At 29.6% G+C, this 9,248-nt stretch overlaps 1 long non-coding RNA gene across 1 annotated transcript; it reads left to right on the forward strand.

The window, feature by feature from the left end:
• The first annotated feature begins 508 nt into the window (after positions 1 to 508).
• Positions 509 to 5,771, forward strand: LOC118348702. The gene is made up of 3 exons (XR_004801681.1): positions 509 to 560; positions 704 to 793; positions 5,630 to 5,771. It is a non-coding gene; the product is annotated as an uncharacterized LOC118348702 (long non-coding RNA).
• Positions 5,772 to 9,248: the final 3,477 nt, after the last annotated feature.

The following is a 9,248-nucleotide window of genomic DNA, read 5'->3' on the forward strand; positions in this document are numbered from 1 at the left end:
ATGTAGAGCCCCCATAACTTCATCTCTTTGAATCTGACACTCATGTTACTGTTCTATCTTTTGTACGTACTTCATTTCTATGCCCATATTATGGCCTTTTTTTTTTCTTTTCTTTTTTTCTGGGGGAACTGCCAATTACCTGCCCTTTTTATCTTTCTCTCCATAAAATAAAACCCTAGCTAGCTCATGTAGCAGCAGGAGGAGTGTTGTGGATCCTGGAACTGCTAGTCCGTATCGATTATTTATTGCTGTATCTTCCTTTTTCTAGATTTGTCTCTTCACTTTCCGTTAATCTCGTCGTCTTTTTGGCTTCTTTTTCAGAATTAAAATGATTTCCATGGATCAAGCTACTTGTTCTAAATCATTACTGTTACTCTTCTTTCACTTACCATTTTCCCTATCACACAACTTCTGAGAGGGAGAAGAAAAAGTAAACATTAGAAGATGCCGATGGGCGTAAACTTTCTGTATTTGGAGGAGACTTTCCTTTGAAGCAAATGTGCAGAGAAAGAAAGGTGCTTGTGTTGAAAAGTGCGGAGGAAAAATTGCTGAATTCTAAGGTGAGATCATATATATTTTGCAGATTCAAATACCCTTCTCCCTCTCCCTCTCCCTCTCTCTCTCTCTCTAGGGCTAGTGCTTTATAGAGCTCTACAGATGACATCAATTTTTCTTCTCTTTTTCTGCATTGTGTTGAACGAAGATCATTTTAAGCACAGACTGTAATGGCTGGACAAGAAGAAGAACATGATCTTCTAAGCAAAACGAAGCCAAAATTTGATTGATATCCCAGGTAAAATACAAGTCCATGCTTCTCTTTATTGCTGTTAGACATTAACCATGCTTCTTTTCTCTTTTTCCTTCCGTTTTTGAGTGTTTTTTTCCCTAGTTTCCATGTACGTATTACTCGTGTGGCCCATTTGAGAGAATGGAGGCCAGCCGTTGGCTTAGATTGTTGTGGGAAAGGATACTCTTTAGGTAGAGTAGTGGTGGTAGTACTGCTGCAGTACTACTACAACTACCATGGATGAACCTCTCCTAGTTCTCAGTACTCCCAATTTCATTTTTGGATTTTGTGTGAAAAACAAAGCCTCTAATTCGCTACTGGTTTGTGCTGAGTACAAATTATAGGACGATTTGCAGTAATCCTAGCATGGATATAGCTGTACTACGTCATGCACCCCTCGAGTATTGGGACAATCTTGTCTCCACTTGCTCTTTTTTCCGTAATTATTGGAAATAAAACAATATGATGATCATGATCACCTCGATTCTGATCTTCGATCCCTCCCAGAAGTACTCGATCCTCGCCGTCTGTGCCACCACCGTCACCTCACCTTCATGCTGATCTCTCTCCCTCTCTCTCTCCCCCAAAAGAGGAATAGTTAAATATCATTGCCCTAGCTCATTCCAATTATGGTAATATCCCCATTCTGGATTAAGATTTGCATTTTATGAATGAATAGATTCTGAATCTATGTATGTGTACGCATGCATGATAGGTTCAGCTTCACTGTACAAATTAATTAATGCCCCTTAATTCAAACTAGGGGATGTTTGGATGTAAAATCTAAGTTTTTGTGAACATTTTATAGGTTTTTACTTAAATGTGCAGGATGTCACCTTAAAATATATATATATATATATATATATAAATAATGGATTTAATGTTCTTTGTAAAAAAAATTAAATTAGATTATAGGGATTTACTATGGATCAACCACTTATATTCACTCACACACCTCACACTTATAATTTTTTATAGGGTGTGAGTGTAATTTTTATAGAGTATTAGGATATTTTTTATAAGGTGTGGACTAGGGTGTGAAGTAGTAAATAATGACTGATGAGAATAATTTTTATTCTCTTATATATAGGCCATATATCATAGAAGTGACTAGCTTGTATCTTTGGGTCCTGAAAAATAGTAAATTCAAATTCAATAGCCAAATCCCTTTTTTTTTTTTTTATTGTTACCTAAAAAAAACCGAAATTTTTAATCTAATCTTTAAAAAAAACATTATTAAAAAATTTTGTTCTTTGTTTCTCTTACTTATATAATATATATATATATATATATGTAAATTGGTTTTTGTCTCCATAAAATTTAACATATATAACTACTTAATTGGCTACCCAAAATTAATCTGTAATATTCACACATCATGATGCTCAGTACATGAGATTATGATCCATAGATAAACAAATACAAGCTCATTCCTTTATATGCACAGTTCTAAATTAACTTAATCATGTACAAATTAGTCATGCATACTGCATACATATATATATATATATATATGTATGTATGTATGAGATTATGAATTTAATATAAAGATTCAAGCCTGACCTTTTGAGAGATCGAAGATCAAGATCAGGACTGATATTGGACAAATTAGGAAAAACAGAAACATTGAAATTAACAGTCTATGTAATTAATTATTACCAATATATTCCCCTAGCCCCTGATCAGCTTGTGCAATTTGTAATTGTATGTGTCACAAGCTAGCTAGGCACGTGTAGTAAGATTAAAAAAGCCATTAATTATATATAGAATAATTAATTAGTCCCTTAAACACTTGTTGAACATAAGTTAGCAAGCAGAAATTAATGTAGGTGATTTGGGTGTGTGTCTGTAAACTAAAGTCAACATGAAAGGACAGCCTCATGTGGGTGTACGTATTATGTAGACAGCAACCAAGTACAAAGCACAGTAAAATTACTGTTCATAAAATTAATATAAGGGCTTAGGGCCTATTTGAGTAGATATTCTCACACTACTTTGATTCATTATTATTTACAAATGATTTATTATTATTCATAAGTTATTTATAATTATTATTTTACTATTATTTATAAATCATCTGAAATATTCTTATAAAAATTTATATTATATTTATAGGGAGAGAGCTGAGATAATTGAACTAATAGAAATTGTAGACACTGATCAGTAGTCTGTCAAGATTCTATTATGAAGGCTATAATTTAAATAATTAAATATATATTTTTCTATTATTTTAAATTTTTAGAATAAGTGGTGACTTCACATGATGATATCATAGCATGGGTCTTAACTTAGAATCTTGACTTCACTAATTAAATATTTGATGAACCCACTTATTGAGAGGAGGTTGGCCAAACTGTTAAGGATATGATGTAAATAATTAAATCCATATTTTCTTCTCAATTTAAAATTTTACTATAATTGATGATGTGACATTTACAATTAAAAGGTACTTGAATACCACTTTCACTTTGTCCAATTTTTCTACATACCTATCAAGCAAGCATGCAAACATATTAATGCTAGAAAATAACAAGTTGAAGTTAAAGGAAATGTGTGTGTGTGTGTATATATATATATAATCTCAACCTAATAATCTGCTAGCTGTATATAGCATCCTTCTAAAGTTCATCTTCCAATCTTTGGGTTTCAATTGCACCCTCCCTCTTTATGTGGATTTTTTTTTTTTTTTTGACTAGCTAAAAGGTTATTATATTTTTTTTTATTGGCTCACATCGGGTGTCCAAGAACTCAAAGGTTTATATATATATATAGTAGTACTGATATATACAGTTCTGCATTTCTATTGAGAAAAATAGAGTCTACTATTAAAAAATAATTATTTTTATGCGGGTTCCAAATTTATCGAAAAGTGCATGCAAAGATTACACATGACTCTAAGGTTGCATTTGGTTAGTGAGGTGATCTCAGATATTCTGTGAATAGTAGTGAAAAAGTAATGATAAAATATTAATTAGTAGTGAATATTAGTAGTAAAAAGTAATAAAAAGTATGTAAAAAATAATAATAAAATAATAAATCATGTATGCAATTTGGTATTACAACAATTAATCCTATTCCTTTTTATATTTTTAGTGAACAGAATTCATGTACGCAAATTGGGCCCCCAACTGAAAATTTAGGGTTTCTTTATGTAGCAAATGGAAAGCTGAACATGCATTGTTTTCCCAATGTAAAAATGTCAGCTTCGAATATGGGTATGTAGGACATGACCATCTTTAGTGGGCCTACCGCTATAAAGTTACCATTATATAGAGTCACTGATTCACACAGTAAAAGTAGCATAGGGGATTATAAAAGCCCATCTGGTTGCAGAGATACTGTCATTAAACAAACAAATTATGTAGACATGATGGATGGGCTCAAAGCAGAAATCATCATGTACACATGATGGTTTGAAACTGATCAAATGGTCCTGACCCTCACAAAAGTAATGGGAATTGGGTTAGAATGGGGGCCATTTACATAATTTAACTAGTGAGAAATTCTATTCATAAGTCGGTGTGTAAAACATATATATATCATTTATGTCGCTAACATGACAAAACTTGATTTGCAAGAGAACTCATTCCCGTTGTGTGCCCAATCGGCTGCAGAGATGGCCGGGTGGAGGCCGGAGGGGTTAATGTTCCTCTCCGCCATGCCCATCATTTTCATTAATTTTATGCTTTTTTCTCATTTATATTTTTTTATTTTCTTTTGATCTTTTAACTTTTTGATACCTGGTATATATGGAATATTTGTGTAATTCAGGGATTTAAAAAAAAAAAATTCAAAACCATGGATTATTTTTGTATATTAATTAGGCATTTCTTTCACTAATTTTAAAGTGTGTTTGACTAATCATGGGATAAGATTTAATTTGGGGTTGCAAATTATGCAAAGCAGAAAATTATGGGTTTTACAAGCATGATAAGAATGTTTTAAATATACTTTCAAAAAAAAAAATGTTTCAAATATGAGAAAATCTATCTATATATATAAACCTTATTTTTTTACATGTACACCGAACACATCGCTGATGTGGAAGCTCAACTATGCTAAAAAAATTATTCGTGTTTTGGTTTTTTAAAGTTATATTGTATAACAAAACTCTTTAAATATTTCATATTTTTATTGAGAATTATATATACAGTGTAAGATAAAAGGGTCTATATTAAAAAAAATTATCATGTTTAATTGATTTTTTCCAATCTAATAGACAGTATAGATTAGAAAGAAATTAGGAGGAAAGATGAAAATGAAACTACTTTGTGAAAAACAAATGGACCAATTTAATTGGTATGCATTCTTCAAACTTGGGTGGTTTCTAATTATGCATGATATATGGTACGTATCACATATTTAATTAACCTGCTATTTTTTTTTATGAAAAAAACATATTTCTAAGTCACATTGTTAATGTGAAAGTCTTCCACTTTAGTTAATTAGCATAAAAAAGAATTAATCTTTTAAATTACTTCTTATAATTACTTCTTATAATTAATCTTTAATTACTTCCAAACTATGTTACTTTGGACTAAGACTATTGTATTAGATGGGAGTAATTTTAGTGACTTGTATACGCTTTTTTTTTCGTTCGTTCGTAGGCTGTAATTAGGCATCTCTCACTTGTATACCACCTGTGTACTCGGGTTATGCATACTTTTAAAATCAATAAACTTTATTAATTATAAAATAAAAAATAAAAAATTATAATGGAATCCACAATAAATAGTAGTATTCATGCATTAATACATACACTGATGACTCATTATGTATATAGCAAAACTCTTGTATTAATGTAAGTGACATATATAATTTCAATAATTTTGATCATTTCAGGACAACTGGCCAGCACGTCATGATTCTAGCAAATGAATGTCCTTTGATCTCAATATGCATATTTATCATGAGCCACTTAATTGGATGATATGGTTTCTTGGTCGACCGAAGTAAATTGAGTTGGAAGATGTAATATGCAATGCATGCATGCATATGAATGTGTAGCCTATGAAGATATGCATCATCAAGGTACCTCGCTAGCTGATCTCCATATTAATTTCTTGTCTTTTTTTTTTATATAATTATTTTGGTTATAGATCTCTCAAAAATCTGAAAAACGAATATCACAAATCGAGAATTAATATATAGTTGCTAATTAATTCATTCATTAAACACGTAAATATATATATATTTATATATATTCATATAAAAACATAACAATAAAAACACATTATATATAAATTGTTGAAAAAGTATATAGTAAAACCGTTTGAAAAACTCTTAATTAAATATAAATTAACTACTATACTTTGGGAATGCAGCCTACTTAGGAATTTAAAACAAATGTACTATCAGACGATTTAATATTATTTAGATCACTTTTGCACCTTAATTCCTGAATGCCCTTATAAAAATAAACGACATATATGTTTTCCCTGTCGGCCTGAGTCCTGTCCGCAGTAGTAGCAGCAGCAGCAGCAGCTAGTAGTCAGGACTTTTATGTTTGGATGTTGAGATTTTTTATTATACGTGAATAGTAATGAAAAATAGTGAATTATAGTGAAAAATAATAGTGAATATTAATGAAAAAATAATAAGTAATTTGTAAATAGTAATAAACTATTTATGAATCGTAGTACTGAAGTAGTCTCAAGACTATTTCAGTACTTACCAAACACAGCACTCTAGATCTAGATATTTAACTAGGAATGAGATGAGATGAGAAATATATGAATATTAGTAAAATAGTTTAAGTTAAGATATTTTATTGAGTTTTAGAAAATGGTAAAAATTAGTTAAATAAAAATATTATAAAGGTAAAATATTGTTATAATATAATTTTTTAATATAATTTTTGTTTTAAAATTTGAAAAACTTGTATTATTTTTTGTATTTTATTTGAATGTTTGGGAAAGTTGTAATGATTAGATAATGATTATATGAGAAAGTTAAGATTTGAAATTAAAAAATATATGTGTTTGAGTGATGTTTGAGAAGGGAATTATGAAAAATTTTGAGATAAGATCGTAAGATGGTTTTCGTTCCCAAACGAGCCCTAAGAATTATTGTCAAACTTATAAATTAATTCTTCTCCGAAAACTTTGGAGGGTCAATTGAATTTCATATCTTCATATATATATATATATATATGTATGTATGTATATATATAGTTGCTTTCATGCTTGATTTTTCAAGATGGGGCTTGGATTGCTGAAGCATGCATGGAAATCATTAATTAGTACATGGTAATTAAGAGTGACAAAATTGGCATGGACTCGATATTGGTATATTATTAGATCAGGTTTTGGCCACCAATTTTGAATATTAGGTTTAGAAGAAGAATAAGGAACTGGCAAAAGAGCTAACAATATATATATATATATATATATATATATACACACACACACACACATACATACAGGTATAGAGTTGAAAACCCAAAAACTGATCTCCTTAATTATAAATATTTAATTAAGATCATTTCTTCTTATAAATTATCAGTTACCCCATTTTTTGTAGTCATGCTAGCTAGCTCTAATTGCACTTCCTACGATGCTCAGAAACGATTAATAATTAATTAATTTAGAAAAATAATTAGTCGCTGAGAAAAAGAAAAAAAATATTTGGGTGCAATTTTTCATATATATATATATATGTATATAAGTATGTGTATATGTATGTGTGTATGTATGTGGGTTTGGCGCCCGTCTTGACCTGGAAAAGAATAAGGTATCGTTTGTATTCATAGTTGATCTCAACTAATCATCTCATTTAATTATTATAATTTTTTCAAATTCTCACACAAAATATAATAAATAATATTTCAACTTTTTCAAATCTTAAAATAATAATAATATTAAAAAATAATATTCTAATAATATTTTATTTAACTTTCATCTAAAATCATCTCATCTCACTATTTAAACCTCACCTAAAATACATTGGATTTATTGTGATCTCATTGTGTGTGTGTGTATAATATATATATATATATATATTCCTTCTAGATAGATTTTGTACCCACCAAAGAAAGATTATATTCCGGCCAGTGGATATCCTGAATTTTCGTTCGTCTTTTACTTAAACCAATGTTCTTGATCACTGTTCAGAAAGCTGCATTCTTTTGACCATGCACAAAGAATTTTTAGGAAACCCCATCAAATATATATACATGAACAGCTCCCAAACTACAAATTAAGTTATGTTTGCCAACACAATTGCTCTAAAATATTTTTAGATATTTCATATATTTTAATATTAAACATCACTCAAACACAATATTTTTTAATTTCAAATATTTAACTTTTTCATCTAATCATTATTTAAACATTACAATTTTTTCAAACTCTTAAACAAAATATATAAAACAATACTACTTTTTCAAATTTCAAAATAAAAATTATATTAAAGAATTTTTAATTTTATAATATTTATGTTTCAACTTTTTCTTTCTCACCCGAAACTCAATAAAATATCTTAGTTAAATTATTTTACTACTATTTATAGATATATTGAGATATTCAAATTAACTGTACTATGTTTAGAAACATAACTGTTCTCAGATTATTTTATTACTATTTATACATAATTTATTATTATATATTATTTACAAATAATTTACTATTATTATAATTTATTATTATTCATATAATCTATCTTTGATAATTTTAAGATCCAAACATAGCTGAAATATCCAAAGGGCGACTCAAAAAAACATGATCTCAATCAGTACAACATAAAATTAACTGTGGTATGGTACCTAGCTACCTACATTCCAGTAGTACTAGCTACTACAACCTGAACTGTACATGATGACCAACAAGTGTCATTTTATCTATAAGACAAGATGGAACAGCACAGCAATATTATGTCAATGTTCCAGCAACATGATGCAGATTATTAGATATGTAGCTAGCCGACACTAGTAGTACTACTAATATACCTCGATTTAATCATCTTCCAAGCGACAACTAGGAATTGATTTGCTGTAAAGCTTGCTGTCCCTTCAAATTATTCGCTCACCTGCTGATTAATGATCTGATATCAAAAAAAAGTACTCTTCTTCTTGTGATCATCATCTTCCCCCACTATTCTTATACATTAATTTCTATATATCCGTCCGTATGTTGCAGTAAACAACCGTATATATGTCTTGGCATGTGTTGCAATATGTGATTTATATTGAGTGGAATATATATATAGAAAGTAGACTGAAGTCAAGAATGAAGCAAAGTGGAATGAGAGGATCATCGTAATGTATTGAGCGGAGCGGAATAAAACAACGTTAAATTCTGTATGTTTTTCTTGTTTTCTCTTTTTTATATTATTTATTATAATTGTCGCATGTATCACATCAACATGGCATGGCATGACATGACATAGCATCCATTTCGATGTTGCTTGCACATGACTCGGTGTTTAGTACTGGTTGTAGTGCAAGGTGGGAGACGATTCAAAG

Source organism: Juglans regia, chromosome 6 (genome assembly GCF_001411555.2).
Source record: "Juglans regia cultivar Chandler chromosome 6, Walnut 2.0, whole genome shotgun sequence".
NCBI classification, from domain to species: domain Eukaryota; kingdom Viridiplantae; phylum Streptophyta; class Magnoliopsida; order Fagales; family Juglandaceae; genus Juglans; species Juglans regia.